Source organism: Microtus ochrogaster, chromosome 1, assembly GCF_000317375.1.
Source record: "Microtus ochrogaster isolate Prairie Vole_2 chromosome 1, MicOch1.0, whole genome shotgun sequence".
NCBI lineage: Eukaryota > Metazoa > Chordata > Mammalia > Rodentia > Cricetidae > Microtus > Microtus ochrogaster.
The window spans coordinates 20,012,519-20,034,499 of record NC_022009.1 but is presented as its reverse complement, the minus strand read 5'-3'; the positions used below and the strand labels follow the sequence as shown (position 1 = coordinate 20,034,499).

Genomic DNA, 21,981 nt, shown 5'->3' with positions numbered 1-21,981 from the left:
AAAGGAAAGGAAAGGAAAGGAAAGGAAAGGAAAGGAAAGGAAAGGAAAGGAAAGGAAAGGAAAGGAAAGGAAAGGAAAGGAAAGGAAAAAAGAAAGTAAAGGAAAAAGGAAAGAAAAGGAAAAAAGAAAGGAAAAAGGAAAAGAAAAAGAGTTTCGCAAGGTGAGAGGAAAGTGCATTAGACCATAAGGGTCCTCCAGCCATGCCCACAACACAGACCAACACAACCACAGCACTCTGGGATAAAGAGAGTACAGTGCTCAAGGTCAGCCTGAACTACACAGTGAGAACCCAGTCTTCTCTTTGAAAGAATGAAACTTCTAAGACATAAACATCACAGTAAAGATTAAAAACGCATGGGCAAATTAAAAAGCTACCACTTAAGCCACCATTTACTACTGTAGTTTCTAGTTGATTTCAGGCCAATGCTTTTTCAAATAGAATTGGTCTAAAAGCTGTATGTTCTGCCTGCACACGTGTTTCATACATGATTTCAGAGACTAGTGTACTAGACTTTTATTAATTCACTAGGAGTTTGAGTCTGGGGTGTACAAAGGGCTGATGCCCTGACAGTGGCTCTGAAGACACCCCAGAACAGCAGCTAATGTGTATACATCCAAATTGGGATGTTAGAACTTTAGGATGCTAGTGGTAATTTCCATAGTAAACACAAAGAAAATAGCTATAGAACATACACAAGAAAAAATAAGAAAGAATTTAAAGGATTCAGCTGCAGAAGAAGAAGGAAGAAGGAAAAAGGGAGGAGGAGGAGGAGGAGGAGGAGGAAGAGGAGGAAGAGGAGGAAGAGGAGGAAGAGGAGGAAGAGGAAGAGGGGAGGAGGAGGAGGAGGAGGAGGAGGAGGAGGAAATAATCAAGCACAGAAGAAGACAGTAATAACAGTAATACAAGGACCAAAAACAGCTACAAGACACAGAGAAACGAGCCCACATGCCCAGACTTCCTCCTCATTGATAATGACTTTAAACGGAAATGGATTCAACTCTCCATTCAAAGACAGAAAATAGCATAAAGGATCTTTTAAAATAGGAGCAATCTGTAGAGACTCACTTCAGCTCCAAAGACAGAATAGATTGTTACCAAAAGAAAGCAGGGTGAGTGCTAACACCTGATGAAACAGGCTTAATCACACGTGCATTGTAAAGAGTCATACAGCAATGATGACACCTAACACCTGATGAAACAGGCTTAATCACATGTGCATTGTAAAGAGTCATACAGCAAGTTTTGTCTATCTAAAAGCAGGTCACCAAAACATGTTTTAAAAACCTGAAAACAAGGAATAGTTCTACAATTAGTATTAGACTTTCATACTCTACTTTCAATACCAGATACAACTGGACTGAATACAAGAAAGGAAATGTAAGTAACTGGCTACACCCACTGTAAATAGAACACTAGCAAGCAGAGCACGAACACGCTTCTCCAACACTACCCAGGATAAACGACAGCCAGACTGTGAACAAGATCACAAAACTGTAAACGCTAAGTAACTTCCCCAGCCACAACACAAAGAAGTTAGAAGTCAGTTACAGAAATAAAACCAGGAAAACCACAAAATCATAGGGACTGAACAATACATTAGTAAACAGACAACTGAAGCAAGAGAATAAAATACAATGTTCTGAACCATACGGTATTACAGCAAAGACAGGGCTCGGGGGAAACACACAGCAATCAATGCTTCCACGTAAAGGAAATTCCAAATCACTGAATCAACTGTAAATTACAGAACCAGAAAGACAAGAAACTAAACAGATGCTAGTAAGAGAAAGAACAAAGATGGAATCAGAAATAAATAGAACAGAAAGAAGGAAAAAACACTAAGAAAAAGCAGGAAAACCAAGTTTATTCTTTGGGGAGGAAAAAACCCTCAATGAAACTCACCAGTGTTTAGGCGGATGTAGTAAGTCAAAAAGAGGAAGATAAACAATTACTAAAATCAGAAACAAGAGTAAGGACGTTTTATCACTTTTCCACAGAACTAACAAGGACTGTAAGAGAGCTGGCAAGTAGGATAACTTACATTAAGCGGACAAATTTTCTAAGAACACAAAAATGAACAGAAATTACATCATGAAAAAAAAAAGCAAAAATTTAACAATCCTGTAACTAGAGAAGAGGGGAGACCAATCACAGAAAATCTCTTGACAAAGAAAAGCTTTAACTTAATAGCTTTCCTAGTAAACATTTAAAATAATACCAAGAATGTCAATCCTCAAGCATCCCAATGTCTGAAGAGAAGGGATCACTTCTGAACACATTCTAAAAGGGTCACATCCTCCTGACACCAGCTCCAAGCAAAAACACTGTAATAAAACTCTAGGCCAGAGCTCTAATGCTGAGGATAACAAGAATCCTCAGCAAAACACTCGTACATTAAATTGAGCAGTATACTAAGAGGATTATACACAGGAGACCACGTAAAATTATTCCTGGAATATGCAGTATTTGCTACATGCAAATCAATCTGCAATACACCACATCAACAGAAAGCAATAAGACACGCCTCCATGATTAGCTCAAGTGATGCAGAGGGAAAAAGTAACTGTCAAAGCCCAATACTCCCTTACAACAAAAAAAAGGAACAAACTAGCAATAGAAGGAAACCACCCAATGTAATAAAGTCATGAAAACCCACAGGGAGCATCAGTGATGACAAAGCATTTCCTCAAAAACCAGGAACAAGGTGAGGATGGCCACTTTCCTACTTCTACTCAATATGGTATCAGAAGGTCTAACCGCAGCACTCAGGCAAGAAATAGAAACGAACATTCGAGTCGGGAAGAAAAACTAAAGCCTCCTGCATCTGCAGATATTACATGTCAAGTCCAGAAGTTCACAAAAATAAAACAGAATCAATCAATACATGAACTCAGATAGTTGGCAGGGTGCACAATCACTACACAGGGCAGTGAGCATCCTGAAAAGAACATTGCCAATATAATTCTATACACACTGAAGTCAAAGAAAAAGTACTTAGGGACAGGCTTAACCAAAGAAGTAAAACTGTGACAAAAGATGTAAGAGAAACATTCCCCATGTCCATGTCTACAAATCAGAAGATATGATGCTGTTAAGATTACCTAAAGCAATTTACAAATATAACACAATCTTTATCTAAATTCCATGGTATTTTCTACAAAAAAAAAAAAGTTTTTATCCTAAAATCCCAAATAGCCAAAGTGATCTAAAAAAAATCTGAATTAAAAAATGTGATGAAGGAACCACGTCTGCTAGTATCAAACTATATAACTATATTAGAAAGTTAAGCAATCAGTCAGGCAATGGTGACAAGCCTTTAATCCCAGCACTTAAGAGGCAGAGGAAGGCGGATCCTTTGAGCCTTTAAAGCCAGCCTGAACAGGCTCCAAAGCTACACAGAGAAACCCTGTCTTGAAGGGGGAAAAAAGAAAGAAAAAAAATTACAACAATTAAAATAGTGTAGTTACAGTAGTATACAGACAGACATAAAAAGCAATAGGACAGAACACAAAACCTAGAAACAAACCCTCAGGGATATGGCCAAATAACTCACCAAGGTTACTGAGATCGTTCCATGATAGTCTTGTTCAGTACGTGCTGCTGGGAAAGTGGTTATCCGCTTGCAAAACAATGAAAGGGGAACTCCATTTACGAAAACTTAATTTAAAATATGTCAAAGACTCATATGCAACACCCCAAACTAAAAAACTCCCTTAAGATAAGAAAAGGTTAATGCTTTATAGCATAGGATTTGGCAATAACCTCTGACAACATACCGCAGTATAGACAGTAAGAGGGATCATAAAAACCCACTTTTGTACATGAGAGAGTACCAACAGAGGAGAGAGGCAACCCACAGAATGGGAGAAAACTCGTGCAAATTGTATCTGATAAGGGATCACGATATAAGGTTCTTCGAACAGTTTTGAAAATAAATGCAAGAAATAATACAACAGCCAAGAAGCCCTCACTGATGTAATTCATTATCAATCTTGTAATCCCTACACAAATATTCTTTTTTCCAAGCCAAAAAAGAAAAAAATACAAATAAACAAAACCATCCTACTAACAACTTTAAGAGAAGCTAATACAGAAATACTACAGGGATTCACTCTGTATCCCATAACTTGTAGGGATCTTAACCAGTTTCCTGGATGCTGCAATTAGACAGGAGCCACCAAGCCCAGAATGCAAATTCCAAATTTACTAGATAATCAAAAAAGGTAAGTCAAGACTAAGAAAACAAGATCATGAGTTAAAGGCCAGCCTGAGCGATACAATGAAAACACTGATGGGAGGGGGAAAAAAACTACAATATAATCATCTTCATACCAATCTCTGCCCAAAAAAGGTGACAAATATTTTTAAGCAGACAGCGTTCCAAAAACAACTTAATTCAAATTCCTGTAATGGGCTACTCTATGAGCAGTATAAACTGAAGAGCCTAGTGTCTACTGGACGTGGGAAGCTCTGCTCTTATGTCTATAGAACATAAAGACAAGAAAATAAACGAGTGAAAATGAGCTGGTCCTAGCAAAGAGAAAAGGGCAACAGCATCATTAGTAGACGGGAAGGGCCCTATCAGCAGAATGAAAAGCGTTTGGCAAAGCTGTACATGCCATCTTCTTTTCCAGAATTGGTATGGGGGGGGGGGGGACGACAGGGCTTGAAACAATACACAAGCATAAAGAGGCTACTCTGAGCTGGACTCAATCATTCACACCCAAAGATAAGAAGTCTCTACAGTCAGCCCTTTGCTGTTACACATCTTCAACGATTTAGGTTACCATCAGCACTTAAGGAACAAAACCTTGTCTTGTTCATCTTGTTGCATCTGCCTTGCGCCTTCAGTGCCACTATGAAACAAGCAGCTTGCTGGAGGAACATTACCAAGCCTTTGCAAAGTAGAGCAAAATATTTAAAATATTCAAAGTCTTGTTTGTGTACCTGATCGGTTCTCAGTTTAGGGAGAATCTGCTGGACATAAACATCTATTCCCATCTGTCCTAAAGAAGATGTACTTGCCAATGATAAGGAAGTCACACAGCACAGGGGAGGCCAAGAAGGGGCAGTGAGAAGTCCACAGGCTGCAGCAACGGAGGAGGTTTCCAGCCACCAAATCAGCTCCAGGCACTACTGTCTGTATTGCTGGCCTGGCAAGGCACTATCATCTCAGGCTGGGTCTCCTGCCACTGTCAACCTAACCCAACAAGTGTATAGAAGAATGTGCCAACAAGAATCGCTTCCCTGTTCTGCTCACACCTCCTGAAGGGTTGGCTTGTCCCATAAGACAGCAAAAATGTATGCATATGCGTGCATGTGTGCATGCATATGTGTATATCCAGGTACACATGGAAGCTAGAAATCAACTTCCAGTGTAATTCCTCTCCTCAGGAGCCATCACCTTGTGGTTTTGAGACAGGGTCTCTCCCTGGAACACAGAGCTCACCTATTAGGCTAAACTGACCAGCCAACAAGCCCCAAGAACCTGTCTTCACCTCCTCAACACTGGAATTACAAGTGTGTGCCACCACACCTATTTTTTTAATGTGTGTTCTGAGTTCAAACTGACTGAGCTATTTCCTCAGCCCAAAAGCATGTCTCCGCCCTCCAGTGCAGTTCTGCATGTCTCCTGCTCTAAGTGTTCTTCAGTAAGAACAAGGCTAGGGAATGTGCTGCAGGGAAAATGTAACCAATGCTATCCTTGCTACTTGGGTTTTCAGGGAGAGAAAAAAAGGAGAGATTTTCAATTTCCATTACCACTCCTCACTAGAAGCAGGTGGCTGGGATGCAAGTAAGTTTAAGAGAAATAGCAGGAACACTTCAGCAATACTTCAGTTACCTACAAAAACCTGACTGCCCACATAAGAAAGGGCCACAGCAAAGAGATAAGACTGGGGGGACCTGTGAGAAAGGTTTCATATGTAAAGCACAGAATTTAGTCAATGAGCATCACACATGCTATGCTTCTGGCTGAGTACTTACACCAAAGATGCTTTTCAAAGGAAAGAAAAGGATATGCTCACTCAAGTCAATATTTATATTCTAAATAATACTGCTCACAAATAATTTTAATAGTAGCAATATTATGTACTTCATAAGGTATCCAGAAAAGTACACAGACAAGTTTATATAGATTGTGTCAGGCCTTCTAGAGGCACACCAGTAATTTACATAGCCCTTCACTAGGAAGATCACTCTCAGGAAAAAGGGATACACCTGGAGGCCAAGAATGTGGGCCCCAGAAACTGTTCAATCAGCTTTTCTCTGCTACCTAAGATCTCAGTGAGGAGGCACGCCCCAGAAGATAGCTCTACCTTCAGTCAGCCTTCCTGATGCTGCAACCTCAGGCTGTGCTGACCCCAACTATAAAGTTACTGTTGTTGCTACTTCATAACTGTAATTTTGCTGCTGTTATGGATCATAATGTAAGCATCTGATATGCAGGGTATCTGATATGCAACCCCTGTGACAGGGTCACAACCCACAGGTCGAAAAATACTGTTCTACCCAGACCGAGCAGACAGACCAGACCAGCATCTCCTCAGATACTGGTGCTAAGACAAGCAGTCCAGGTGCCCTGTGGCTCCAATAACTAAACTAAGCAACTCAGTCCAAAGGAAAAGGCCTTGGCTTCCCAGCTCTAACTAGACAGAAGTCTGCTAAAGTTGTCCAAGCCATGATTATTAACTAGGAGTTTTACTTATGGAGGAGTGCTCAGAGGAGATACACACTTCAGTGGTAGAAAAGCACTTGGGAGAAGAAGGGTGAACCTTAAAAAGCAATATGACCTGATCAAGGTGAGAGGATGCCTAAGGAAAGGCTGGTTCCAGAGCTCCCAGACTCTAAAACCCACATGCTCAAGTACCTTACATAAAAAGATGGAATACAACCCAGATGTGCTGGCTCATGTCTGTAACGCCAGGACTCAGGAGACTAAGGCAGAAAGCTTGTCATGAGTTCAAGACTAGTCTGGGCTACATAACTGAGTGAAACCCTGCCTCAAAAAATAAAAAATAAACAGAAAAATAAGGATAATAAATAAAATGGCATGGCACCTGCATATAAGCCTTGTTGTAAACCATCTCTAGTGTGCTAACAATGCCTACCACCACAACATATATGCAATGTAGGCAGTTGGTACCATCTGGAGAATCAAGTCAGGCAAAGGTCCGTATATTTCAGAACAGGTGCCATCTCTCTCACAGATTCTCATACTGGGTGTGTGAAACCCTGGTGGTAGAATCCACATATGTGGGGGCAGCTTGCTCTCATTTTCCTTCCCCTCTCAGTATCGGATCTGAAGGCTACCTGCTTCCAGAAAACCCTGCGCCTCCAAAAGATGCTGTTTTCAAAAGGCACACAGTTTCTCAGATGTGTTCAAAAAAAAAAAAATCATAATAAAATTAAAATAACCAAAAAATGGCCTTTTCAGATGGCTAGAAATTTTAGAGATCCAACACTTCCCTAGCTTCTGCCTCTATTAAGTATGCAACTAGGAATGCCCAGATAAATGCAGACCAAGAATGTCCTAAAGAGCTTTAAAGACGCTTTCAGAGATAATTATTCCCCTATTTCTCTCCTGAAATTCAAGGAAGGTCAGAAATAGAAAGCCACTTTGAAAGCAGTGCTGCGATTACCCAGCGGGCTTTAGAAGCCAGGAACTCTGAGCAAAGGTTCCAGAGGTGAGATCTCAGATATCCGCGACTGTTCCTGGACCAGGCGCTGCAGAGGAGCTGACTCCTTGAGTCATTTCTCTCCTAACAAAGCAGCGGACACGAACATTCTCAAAGGTCTTTGTCTCAGCACCTGTCTGAGATCAGGGTCAAGTACAAAGTAACTAAACCAAAGAGACTACTTAACCCCAAGTCACTGGGTTTATCTGAATTTAAAAGCTCTATTTACTGTTGTGTTTGGGAAATGGAGAAAGCAACTCTTTCACTCTGGTTTAGGCTGGTTTTGTTTTTTTGTTTTTCGCTACAGCATCCCCCTTTTGCAATTAATTTAAAGGTCTGGAATGCTTGCTGAAATAGTACAGCAAGTCTATACTAAATCTGAGTCTCTACTGAGAAGCAGGTCTAATGAGTTATTGAACTAAAGATTTAATTTACCTAGTGAAAACTTATTTATGATAATCTTAAAATCAACTATCGCTATCTTTTCCAGGGAACCACGCAAAATAAGCTAACTCCCCAGGAAGGCTCCCTCAAGCCTCCCTGTGATCTGCTTAAGCCTAATCCTCGTGCTGTGGCCAAATTGAGTAAGTCTCCTTTTTCTGTTTCTCACTATTGCTTGTCTACTTAGATGGGCTATGGAGAAGAAGGGGTTAACCTGAACTGTAGGACACTGAGAGCCATCCAGCCCCCACCCCACTCCCAGCCCCAGTAAGTCTGATAGAGATGGTCTACCAGAGAGTTGCTTGGGTTCAGAAGTCAAGGACCAGAACTCTGCAGGCTTTCACATCCTCTGCTTCTCCTTTCCTAATCGGCAAAAAGAAGATGGCAAACAGAAAAGCCAGCAGGAAAACACACAAAATTCACATTAGGTAAGCCAAAACTGCTGTAAGTAGTGGCCTTCTAAACCAGAGCCTAAGTGAGACTCCCTCCCTCAACACAACCTGGTGACAATCCATCCACTCACCTCATTCCACCTCAAAGTCTGCAGTAAATCTTGCTCTTGAGTTCAACTTGGGGCAGTCTCTCACAACCTAGATTAGAAACAATTGTGAGCTTTAGTGTAATAGTTACTTTCAATTTTTGGAAAATATGCCAACTGTACCTCACAGTAAGTAAAGGACCCAAAAGAGCAATATTAATAAAATCATAATTTAAAGCCTCTTTTAATTTTAACCTTTATGTGAAGCTCTATTTGTTTAAATTTGGGCTAACGACAGCCCCTCCCACACAAAGAACTGACTCCTAAACCTGACTAGACAGATAGATGGATATTCCGGGGCCACATCACAGACAACCAGCTCAGAACATCCGGGAGAAACTCAGGACCAGCACCTATAAGAAGCCCCCTAGAAGAAAATGCCCAAGCCAGCATCCCACTGCCTATGAGAACCCAGCTCCACCCCCACACCCCCAGTACTGTTCTGAAGCAGTGATCCTCAGCAGGGTGCAATTCTATGTCCTGAAGTTACAACCAGAGAAGGAGACATACTACTGCCATCTAACGGGTACAAACCAGGGAAGGTGCTAGACCACACATCCCCCAGCCCAAAGGAGAAATAAAGATGTGGCTGAGAAACTCTCTTCCATAGCAACAGACAGACAGCTTGCAGAATTTAGAATTTCCACAATCCTGGGAGCTGAGGGGACAATTCAGTCAATAAAGTGCTTGCCACTCAAGTACTAAGAATCCAAGTTCCAGCACCCACATAAAAGTCAGACATGGTGGCATCTGCTTGGACTTCCAGAATGGAGGAAGGGAAGAGAGGCGGGTGAGTTGACTGGCTAGCTAATCATCATCCCAAGTCCCACAAAGACCTTGTCTCAAAAACAAGGTAGAGAGTTCCTGAAGAATGTTACCAAGTTGACAATCAGGTATGCACATGCACGCACACACACCAACATATACACACAAAGTAATTCTACAATTCATTTTTGCTTTTAAATTTTATGTTGTGTGGGTGCTTTGTACACTGGTACGTCTCTCATCACTTGAATGCCTGCAGAGCCCAGAAGAGGGCACTGAACCCCTGGAACTGGTTAGAGAGGGCCGCAGGTGCTAGAAACTGAACCTGAGTCCTCTGGAACAACTTCCAGTGCTCTTGGCCACTGTGTCATCTCTCCAGGCCCCAAACTCTACAATTCCAAAACTGCTTGTCTGAGACAGACAATAAGCTCCCAACCACCATCATAAAGTATTTCCTATGAAAGCTACGTGTCTATGTAGTACTCATAAAAAAAGCACAAATTCATGTTCAATAACAGTAGTTGGAACAGAGGGAGTGTTTTGTTTTGGTTGTCTTTTGAGACAGCACTTCTAGATAGCTCAGGCTAGCCAAGATCTCCATCCAGGCTGGCCTAGAACTCATCAGATCTGCCTGTGTCTGCATGCTGGGATTCATGTTGTACACCACCATGAATGGTCCTGAGAATTTGGAATAAATGTTTCAATCTCCAAAAATCGTTGAATTAAACTATGTTCATAAGAGCTTCCCAAGAAAGGTATTGTGGTTTTTGTTTTGGTTTGTTTTCCCACTTACTGAGGTTAAACCCTACTTCAAACTCTTTTCCCAGTCACATAGAATGAAGCTGGTAAACAGTAATAACAACCATTGCGCTTCACTCATGTGACCCCTAGTCCTGGGGAGACACAGGTTTCTCTTTCCAGCCTGTCCCCCTGAGCACTGGAGAATCCCAGCCTTCATTCAGCCAAGCACAAAAACACTTTAAAACTTACTCCAATTTTATATTCAAAACAGGATTTACCCAGGACCAATGCCCTGTGCTAGGCAGGAGAGATCTGGGGAGGGAGCTGCAGCAAGACTTTCCTGGGCTGTCACAGCCAGAAGGTACAGTTCTAGATGTAACCTGGGAGGGAAAGAGCCAGTGGAAGACTCTGAGTCACACAGCCCAGACAGCAGATATGTTGTTTACTCAAGGTTGGTCTCCACAGTACAGCATACACCCACAGAATGAGGAAAGATAGCCATTAACTCTCAAAACAGACGCTCTGTTTTGATAGTCTTAATGAATTGAGCTATAACTAGCTAACTGCATAAACAGGGCATACCTGGCAGCTGACTAGCACTGGTGAACCACATGGGTACACGAACAAACATGCCAATTTGAAGAGAATGTGACGTAGGACACACGGATTCCAACAGAACTGCTCCTTTCAAACTAGACATGAGTTCCAGGTGAAGCAAACCAGACCTACTCTGATTACAGACTGCATTTTGCCTCAGAATCCTCAGTGATGTACGCAAACTGCCCAAGGCAGACTCAAGCACTGTCACAACCAAGGGCCCAGGAGAGGTGAGTGGAGCGAGGCTCTCACAGCCCCAGAGACAGAAAGTCTGGGGCTCCCAGAAAAAACTGTGGTAGGTGGTGGAAGCTCCCACCCACACCTCAGGACAAGGGGTGAACCAGGCCTTCACCATGTGTCTCTGAGGGGTGTGGAACCCTAAGGCAGCATGATGTGGAGGGGCCAACAAGGGTCCTAGAGTCAAGGAGCCTGTCAAAGAGCCCACCACACCTCCACTGCTCAAGAAAGACAACAGGAAGGTCCCATCAAGAGTCAGAAAAACAGACCAGGTCCAAACCTACTTCCTGATCAAGAAGAGACAAAGCAAGAGGAGCAAGAAGGAAGGCCAGAGGGTGAGGCCCAGCAGTCAACAGGGAGACTCAGGAACTGCAGTGCAATTTGCAATGTAATCCTGACCCCCACTCCCATTTTTCTGGACTTAAATTGTTCTTTAAATCAAACTCATAATAAAATCTCAAACACAAACACTTCTTTTTGTTGTTTGTTTTTTCCACTCTCAGCAATTCTGTTCCAAAAAAGAAAGGTTGTTCAATTTCCTGTCAAAAGCAATCCAGAGAAGGCCACCTACACTGTAAAAGCAGTAAGGGGGGGAAATAGCTGGAAAAAAGCCTGTGTGTGTGGGCGTCACCGAGCGCAATGTAACTAGCACTCTGAGTTGTTAAAGCGCTTTTCCCTGATCATTCGAAGAACTACAAAAACTAGCCAGTCTGGCGGCCACAGAGAAGCTTGTCCTCCAGCCTACCCAAGGAAAACAGGACCTGTGATAGGCTTCAGTCTCACCAGCGGAGAGGCGGCCAGGGTGGCAGCATGTCTTTAGCAACGGTTTTCTATAAACTAGAGAAAAGGCAGAAAGAATCTCAGTCCGCTTAAAGTAAAGCTCTCAGAGAAAGGCGGCTATGGGTGACCATGACCCTTCTGCCCAATTCCCACATTCTACCTGACACACACATCTCTAAACTGAGATCATCTCCCTCCCAAAATGTTCAGTCCTAGAGCTATGAAGACAGCCCACTCAAATCTGAACACACTCTAAGAAGTCCTAGAGCTATGAAGACAGCCCACTCAAATCTGAACACACTCTAATGGGTTGGCACACCTTCACATCGATTCTACCCCCACCTCCTTTCTGGAAAGCCTTCAGTCTTGACAGGCAACCAACTGGCCCAGCACTCGTAAAATGTAAGCTCAGGCTGGAAACTGGCTCACAGTTTGGTTCCAAGCCCCACATCAGACAACTCGTCACTGCCTGTAAGTTCAGCTCTGAGAGAATCTGAGACTCTGGTCTCTGAGGGCACGTGCGCACCCATGCACACACCCACAGACAAACTCACAACTTGAGATATGCTCAGGAGTGAAGTTAAATGCTCTGTGATAGAGACAGAAACTGACTCAACAGCCCATCAGCAAACAGGAGAAAACAGCACACGCAAAGTAAGCTAAATTACAGTATTATCTCTGTCTATACTGTGATGATGTCACTTCTATAAAACCGCACTTCCTATTCAAAGAAGCAGCTTCCACAAAGGTAAGACCCAGGAGAAGGAGAAAAACCATGACCATAAAAGAATGCACAGTGAGACTACAGTAACTGCTGGCAAACCTGCACACCCAAAGACAGAGACCTGGAAGGAAACCAGCATGGCAGGGCAGCTCCCAGCAAAGACAAGCCTATCAAGTTCTGGAAATGGCTTGTGTGATGAACTAATGATTCTGAGGTATTCAAACAACTGAAGGGCTTTGCCTTGCTTTACTCAATAAGTGCAAATAAACCTACAAAAAGAAGCAGGCACAGTAGAAATAGTTTTTTTCCCTAGACACCTGACCAGAGAGTCAATACCTATAAAGGCTAATGAGCACTTCCTATAAACAAGAGCATTCGCCTATAAATTTTTTATAGTTGTGACTATCACAACTCAGAATACAGTACTGATATAAACACCGTGATCTACTTGAAAGGCCATGTTTGTCTCCCTTTAACTATGCTAACAATGTCTGTTTCAGTAAACGGATCCAATCCAGGACCTTGCACTGCATTCTGCTTTCATCTCAATAGTAACACTTCCATCTGAAGAATTCTCAGTTTTCTTGCCCCTTGTGATCACGGCAGTCAAGAAAATCCTGGCCAGCTTGTGTGGTGTCTCTTTGAACTGTATGAATTTGATGGTCCTTATGGTTAGGGTCATGGATATTTTCTACAGGAATACTATACAACAAGAGCTCCTTTAACTTCATTCTGTCAGTGGAACACAATTTCAGATCATGTCTACAATATGGCGATGTTAACTCAACTGCTTAACTAAGGTAGTATCTGTCAGAATTCCACACTATGGCAATGTTAACTCACTGCTTAACTAAGGTAGTATCTGTCAGAATTCCACACAATAAAGTGACCTTCTTTTCTTTCATGACTCTTACTTAGTGGGATGACCCTTTGAACCATACAGAGGGCAGGAGAGATGGCTTGCTGGTGAAGAGCACTTGTTGGATTCATTTCCACATGCACACCATGATTCTATTGTCAAAGAATGCCCTCTTCTGACCTCCGTAGGTACCCAACACGTGTGATGCACAAATGAACATACAGACATTCATTTGTACACATAAAATAAAAATAAACACATCATCTTTAAAAATAAGACTCCATAGGTACTTTATTTCTTAATAAACTTTCAGTATTTATAGTCCAAAAATAGTGATTAGTGAGAAAAATGGCATTTCAGAAGCCAAGATGTGGGGGTGCAGTATGCTTTCTGAGAAAGGATGACTGCTGTCTCCGGGCCTTCAAAGAGAAGAGCACCATATACACACATTTCTTTCCGTGTTTCTTCAAAGAGAAGAGAACTATATACACAGAGACACACACATTTCTTTCTGTGTTTCTTGATTTTTCTATACCATTGAAAACCACGAGTTCCTGCCTACACTTTAAGTTCTAAGTGAACACCTCAGGTTCACCACCCTACTGTTCCTCTCCCCTCTGTGTGATAGTGGTACAACTGGCGCTCACTGACCTCCATATTTATTTATAGATGTCATTCCTCCATCATGTGCCAGGTGACACCATTTCTTATTACCTACAATGCAGTGAGGGGAAAGGTCTATTTTCTCAAACTGAGGGGTCTGTAAGGGAGAAACCCAGCAAGAAAAAAACCCTTAGACAAAAACTGGTACTCCAGTCCCCTCAGAGAAGAAAGGAAAAAGAGAATATGAGGCCCCACATTTATAGATTCATCTTATCAGCAAAGACCAGACAAACAGCCAGCACTCTAAATGCCTGGATGGGGTGGTGTGGTCTACATATATTGTGATACTAATTTTTCAGAGCTTAAATAGTCCAATCCAAAATGTCTTCTTCAAAGATGCTGAAAGAGCTAAGGAATCTTAAGCCCACAATCAGGACTGTGGTCCTCTCTAGAGGGAGACAGGGGGAGGTCACAGAGGATGGGTCTCTAAGCACCCGTCTTGGTCTATGGGAAGGAGCATGGGCAGGAAAGACACCGTCAGACTCTGGGCAGCTAGCTGCTGCTAGTGGTCCTCTGTGCTTCATTTCCAGAAAGGTCTTTAGGGTATAGACAAGTCTGGGTTCACTGCCAGTAAGCAAAGAAAATTCCTCCTGTAAATAGGCAGACAGAGCAGATGCACAAAACCTGGACCAATCCGACCCATCTGCAAGAGGAATGTGCAGACCGTTCTTAGAACATCTCTATCACATTCCATACCCTGTGGTCTAGTCCAGCTCAGTTATCCAATAAAATTTACTCTCGGAAGACTGTGTCTGCAATAAAACTCTGCTGAATAAATGAAAGATTATGGCAACACTAAGAACCAAAATTACTTCCATGTCAGCACAAGAAAGCACCCTCAATGACATGTCAAGGACCAAGGAGCTGGAGGCCCTGTTCAATCACTGACACCGTGAAATTCCTCAGTAATATGCAGAAAATCTCCATCTTCACTGCAAGATTACTGTAAGGATCAAATGGCAGAGTTTAAGTAGCAGTGCCTTTAATACTAAAGGTAACAGAACCCATAATGAAAGGATACCTGTTACCAGTCATGAGAGCGGCACTCGCTCAAGAACACAGTGCAAGGAGGCTACAAAGGCTTTCTCCTGGAAAAAAAAGGAAAATTAGGAAAACTTTCTGCCTCTAAAAAACCTGAAAAGAAATTAATAGTTTTTATTGCTTTCAATATCTTCTAGACAGACTTAAAAATGTCTCAGTTAGCCGGGCGATGGTGGCGCGCGCCTTTAATCCCAGCACTCGGGAGGCAGAGGCAGGCGGATCTCTGGGAGTTCGAGACCAGCCTGGTCTACAGAGCTAGTTCCAGGACAGGCTCCAAAACCACAGAGAAATCCTGTCTCAAAAAAACAAAAACAAAAACAAAAAAAGTCTCAGTTAAAATCTAAGTTGCCTTTTCCTGCTCTTGATAATAGTTTTTTATTTGTCTGTTTAAGACTTTTTGGCCTCTTAAAAAAAACAAAAACAAAACAAAAACACAGGTCACCACAGCAAAGTTTAGAAAGTTATAGTCCTGAGTGCCAGTCTCTAAAGCAGGAACTAACACACTTCTAGCAAGTTACACAAGCATTACTTTTGTGCCCCTACTGACTTCAAGTGAGCCAATACATGATCTGGCCACTGCAGAGTGGTGTGGGCACATGGTGTGAACACTAGGGGGGAAAGAGGTGTCATGTGGACTGCAAAGAGGAGCCTGACAGTCCCCACTGGACCACAGCAGGGAAGAATGGCCAATCTACAGTGTGGGCAAAGTTCGGGAAACAAGACTACAGCACAGAGTCCATGCAAGCAGGCAGCATGAGTGCTGGCTAGAGCTCGCCAGAATACTGGTCTACCATCCCACAAGTCTTAGAGCTTTTAGTCAAGACACTACTTCTATGATTTACTGTGACAGTGAAGTCTAGACTAGTGAAATGACACTCGCTGTGACATGCAGAGAGAAGAAAGCGAAAGGTAAAAAGCAGTGTGACTGCATCTTACAGACCGTTTCAAGCTCCACATATACACACATGAACCCACACAGAAAACAGGTGGGACTGCATGGGCCGGTACCTCTAAAAACTAGAAGTACATGGAAGGCTGGAACTTTCCAAAGTGCACAGGGTAAAAGGCACAGACACAGACAACCTATAACCCACATACGCGAGACACGAACTGAGCACACAGTCCCCTGCTGAATTACACCCAGCAGTCTCCACTCCACACTTAGATGAAAGCAAATGCGTCTCCTGTGTGATGTGAAGGATGTCTCCCTGGAGCTGGAGGGTCACTCAGTAGTGAAGCACGCCTACCGCTCTTGCAGAGGACTGGAGTTTGGCTCCCAGCCCCCACATCCAGCAGCTCAGAGCAACCTTTAACTCCAGAGATCCAGGGCTGTTTTGTGGACTCCACAGGCACCCGCACTCAATGTGTACACATCCAAACACAAACACATTTTACACATAAATAAAAGTAAAATAGATCTTAAAGACAAGAAAAGCAAAAGATGGCTGGCTACCTAGTCCTAAGCTGAAGGGGTGTAGGGAGCTGCGTGGTGTCACACCTGATGGAGATGTATAATCAACTCCTGAGATGGCTAAGGCCTGACCTATGCTATGATCACGCAATGATTATCAGCTGCCTGCATATGCGTGAACCTATGGGCAGTGCCCACCTGGCAGTTCGGGGTTGGCAGCCCATGCCTACTTAAGGGCTGGGAGAGGTTTGCCCGAGGAGAGAGGAAGAGAGAGAGGGGAAGAGAGAGAGAAGCGTAAAAAGTCCTGGAATAAAACTGCAGTGAGAAGAGCTCTGGTGGTCGCGTCATCCTTGCGGGACGAGGGTGGTCGTGACAAAGGGGCAGGAGCACCAGTGGCCACCAAACTCTTCTCATACCTCCACAAATGATAACAAGCACAAATCAAACCTAGTGTATCCAGAAGCTTCCATCTTGATGCTAATTTAGTCAACAATCTAAATCTGTCTTCCAACTACGTAATTTCCTTTATAAAGACAGCTACTATGTGTGTATAAAGTCAGACACATAATACTTTCTACCTCATGCAATCAATGTGACAATCCAAGGAAATGGCATTCAACAACTCCACTTTACAAGGGGATGCAGGTAAGAATCGTGACATTTTAAACTCTGTCCAAGATAGTTAAGCTCATTCCATCCCAACACCCTTGCCCTTATACAGCAGTCTCTTACCCTAACAGTTCATCTCTACTGGTTCCAGCACAGTGATGAATGCCTTTTGTTACTTCACTGAATCCCCATAACATCCCTGTTAAGGTGACTAACAGCTGTGATTCTCTTTTTTAAAGAAAACAGACTCAAAATAGTTAAGCTGTATGAAAATGAGGACATGACTTCCCCTGGGGCAGGGGAGATATTCAGCATAAGGCCTCTGGAAAGGTCCAGACTGAGCTGAGCCATGAGAGGAGAGGGAGAGGAAACGGGGAAGAGCAGAGACAGAGAAGAGAAGGCAAGTGGACTAAAAGCCAGAGATCACATGGCTGAAATGGCAGGTTTTTATAGGAAAGAGAAGCTGAGGGAAGGGAAGCAAAGTCCAGGTCCTGGGTTGAAGGTTTAGTAGGGGGCAGAAGGAGCCAAAAGTACTGAGCCTTGTCCTGAGTTTCTTTGGAACCTGACTAAAGCAATTTGGCCAAATCCAAAGAGCTCTTATAAAGTCACACTAGAACAATACGAACACAGGATGACATGGGCTTTCTAGTGTGCCATTACCGTCAGGCCAAGAAAATCTCCTTTGGACTTAAGGTGACTAGAAGACACATCAATAGCAAGCTTACAGCCTGAAGAAGGCAAACACTTTTAGAAAGTGAGTCCTCAGTGGTCCCCACATTGAAAGACGCATCCGCGTCTATAAGGTGCATCTGGGCACATGGGCAAGTGGCAGTGAGGAGAAATTCTTGTCATACACAGGAAACAGATGGGGTGGATAGCACTAACAGATAATCAACTCTCTCTCTCTCTTCCTCTCTCTAGGACCACAGAAACATCCAGTTAATGACATCATGAAAACTAGAAAAGCAGAAGCTTCTGACCAAGAGCAGAATTTGCATGTGCATCAGAATGTACCAGCAGCAGGGAGTGGTCACACACAGAGGGCAGAAACCTATTTCAGCTGTAAGTCAGTTCCCTATTCTCCAAAGTGACTGCAACCCTGGCCAGGGGATCCATCTGCGCTCTCAACAGCCCAACAAGTTAGGTCCTAACTCAAGTCCAACTATTTAAGAACTTACTTTAATTCAAACATTTTATACATTTACCAGATATAAGACTCTGATCAAAGAAACCTGAATCTCCAAAGATCTACCAACACTAACCTTTCCTTTAAAGAGATGTAAACTAACCCAGGAGTCAAAAAGAGTGTCTTAGTTAGGGTTTTATTGCTGTGAAGAGACACAATGATCATACCATGGCAACTCTTTTTTTTTTTTTTTTTTTTTTTTTTTTCGAGACAGGGTTTCTCTGTAGCTTTGGTGCCCGTCCCGGAACTAGCTCTTGTAGACCAGGCTGGCCTCGAACTCCCAGAGATCTGCCTGCCTCTGCCTCCCGAGTGCTGGGATTAAAGGCGTGCGCCACCGCCGCCCTGCAATCATGGCAACTCTTATAAAGGAAAACATTTAATTGGGACTGGCTTAGTTTCAGAGATTGAGTCCATTATCATCATGGTGGGAAGCACTGCAGCACACAGGCAGACATAGTGCTGGAGGAGGAGCTGAGAGCTCTACATCTTGATCCACAGGCAGAAGTAAAGACTGAGTCCCACATTGGGCATAGCATGAGCATATGAGACCTCAAAGTCCACTCCCACAGTGGCACACTTCCTCCAATAAGGCCACACACACCTACTCCAACAAGTCCACACCTTTAACAGTGTCATTCCCTATGGGCCAAGCATTCAAAACGTGAGTCTATGTGGGCCATTCCTATTCAAACCACCACAAAGGTGAAATCCAAATCAAGTATATGGAGATCCAACAACTTCAAGGAATGCAGAGAACACAAAGGCTGGATGCTCAATGGGATCCAGGAAAAACAATTTGGACATGAGATTTCCAGTACAGTAGAGGCGGGGGCTGCAGCTCAGTGGAGTGCAAGGAGTTTAAGAAGTGCAAGGAGTGCAAGGCCCTGAGCTCAATGCCTAGCGTGGGTGTGCAGGTGATAGCTAAAACCAAGGCAATCGGGGAGAAAAGACAGAATGAAAGCATTAAAGGTTACTGTGCGTGTGGAGTTTGAGTGAGCAGAGTATCAATTATGGAAACTTGTTTTAAAATCAAGCCATGGAAACTCTGTGTTGAGAACCACAGATAAACTGCTAAGGGGAGCCCCAGGGTTCTACAGGGACTCACTATCCATTGATACCTGTCATACAGCACTGACTGCCTCCTTCATAAAGCAGAGGGCCAGATGCCCACAGCAACAACACCACTGGATACAAAGATGACTATGCAACCTCAGCATCCAAACAGTGCCCACTGCCTGCACAGCAAGGCTCATCTCTCAGAGTTGTTGCTGATGTGTGTATAACATGAATACTCACTGCTAAATACAGAGGCATAAAATAAGCTTGGCAGCATTGTAATTCTACCAAACGGATGAAGCATAAACAAGTACACTTACTAATGCAAAACAAATGCTCAGCTCTTAGGGATGAATGTGAAAACTAAATTCCATGTGCACACATTCAGAGCTTACAAACAATACCTACATTGAAAACTAATAATCTTCAACCAATCAGTGTTGGTTGAACCTTTTAGCTATCTAGTTCTACTTAGCCCACAAACCATGCAGGGATTTGTCATACCTGGTAAGGACCTGTTTAAACAGAACAGGAACCAGGCCAGTTGTGGTGGCACATGCCTACAATCCCACCCAGCACTGAGGAAACTGATGCAGAAGGATCAGAAATCCAAGGAGAACCTGGTCTACACAGAGAGACCCTGCTTCAATATAAATAATAAGTAATCTAAAATAGCAATAATAATAATATAAAATAGTTTTTATCCCCATGTGGGACAAGTGAAATGGCTCAGCAGGTGCTTGTGGCCAACCTTACAGCCTGAGTTCAAACCCTGGGTCCCACATTATGGAAGGAGAAAACCAATTCCTATCATTGTCCTCTGACCTCCACATGGACAGTACACCTACACACCTACACATATACAAAAGAAATAAGTAAATGCAATGAAAACTTTTCAGTCTCCAATGTGGGATATGGAAACAGCTCAGTGGGTAAGGATGATTGCTCTGCAAGCCTGGGAACCTAAATTTGAATCTCAGCACCCATGTAAAAAGTCAGGCTGTGTGTGCCTGTAATCCCAGCACTATGGAGCAGGGATGGATGATCCAGACAGCTTGACAGATAGCCAGTCTCAATGAAACAGAGCTTCCAGCTCAGCGAGAGACCCTGATTCAAGGAAACAGGGCTAAGACTGAGAGAGGAAGACATCAACATCTTCCTCTGGCTTCTGCATATATATGCATGGGCATACACACTCACACATTCACATGTGTGCAACATACACACTAATTAATTAACTAATTTTAGTTAAGAACAATGTAAACTCTGCCATCTCATAGTGTGCTGATGTCCAATGCACAAGTGAGATGAAACAGTGGCTTTTGTGGGTAAAAAGATGTCATACAAAGGAAAATCTGGGTATTTCATTAAGCAAATGACACCAACAAAGCACAACTAACAACCAAACCAGCAAGGAAGTAGTTTATTAGCTGTAACCAACAGGAAGAGCAAGAAAAGGTGGACTGAGGGCTGGTGGTAGAACGGTGGACCCATCCCACCTAGTTTTTAAACAATCGGCTGAGTTCAGTCTGGCATACAGGAAATGGGAAAGGACCGGAGGCTTATTAGGGTCTGTCACAATCAGGTGCTTGAGTGTGCACACACATGCATACTTGGATTTACAAAGAGTACAGAAAACCCTTCAGCACTACTATGAGAGCACTGAGCTGCTGTTTCCCAGGTGGGAGAGACAGAGGCTGACTGAGGCTGAGGAACAAAAGACAGACTTAAGAAAGATAAATGGTCCTCACTGTTGCCCAGGTTCTCTGGCATTGTGAATTGCAGGCTGGTTTTCTTTGCTTTATGTCTAAAAGCCACTTATGAGTAGTACATACTATATTTGACTTTCATGGATCTAATATACATGGGAAGTAGAAAAAGACAAGATCTCCTGAGTAAGCTGGGACCATAGGGATCATGGGAGAGGGTTGAAGGGAAGAGGAGAGAAAAGAAAGGGAGCAGAGAAAAATGTATAGCTGAGTAAAATAGAGAGAGAGAGAGAGAGAGAGAGAGAGAGAGAGAGAGGGAGAGAGAGAGAGGGGAAGGAAGGAAGGGACCACACCACACATTGAGAGCAGTGGAGCTGAAGGCAGTTTCTAGTCTGGAGACCTAAGATGGTGGTCTGTTGTCCTTGTAAGAAACTGCTCAACTAAGTCAGGGAGATGATTCAATGTATAAAGGATGAACAGGTGTCAGGAACGGAGTTCAGATGCTCAGAGCACTAACCAGCAAAACCAGCCAACCAGCAAGCTCTGGGCTCAAGTGAGAAACCCTGCCTGACAGCTGCAGGCTCAACATACAAGATGGAAATGACTGAGAAGGGCAGCCAAATTAACACACATATGCACAAAATAGGAAAAAAAGAACTCATAGCACCTTACAATGAATAATCACACTGTTCTCAAAAGCTGTTCTTCTCAGGATAAAATCTGCCTGATCACTGGTCATCTTCAATACTGTCAGAAGCCATCCAGAAGTCACAAAAGCATATCAGAAAGGAACTCAACTTTCAATGGCCTTTTTGAACCTTGTCAATAAAGCTTACTTTATTTTTTATTTTTTTTTATTTTTTATTTTTTTTGATTTTTCGAGACAGGGTTTCTCCGTAGTTTTTGGTTCCTGTCCTGGAACTAGCTCTTGTAGACCAGGCTGGCCT

General features: G+C 43.0%; 1 protein-coding gene across 6 annotated transcripts in view; it reads right to left on the bottom strand.

The window, feature by feature from the left end:
* Sipa1l1 (signal induced proliferation associated 1 like 1) overlaps positions 1 to 21,981 on the bottom strand; it is a 287,022-nt gene that overhangs the window by 213,596 nt on the left and 51,445 nt on the right. For 5 of the 6 annotated variants that reach the window (XM_005343301.2, XM_013346036.2, XM_026779932.1 and 2 more), the window contains one exon: positions 8,642 to 8,708. The exons of the other annotated variant lie outside the window; for it this stretch is intronic. The gene's annotated coding sequence lies outside the window, so the exon portion shown is untranslated. The remainder of the gene's footprint in view (positions 1 to 8,641; positions 8,709 to 21,981) is intronic. 6 annotated transcript variants of the gene reach the window in all.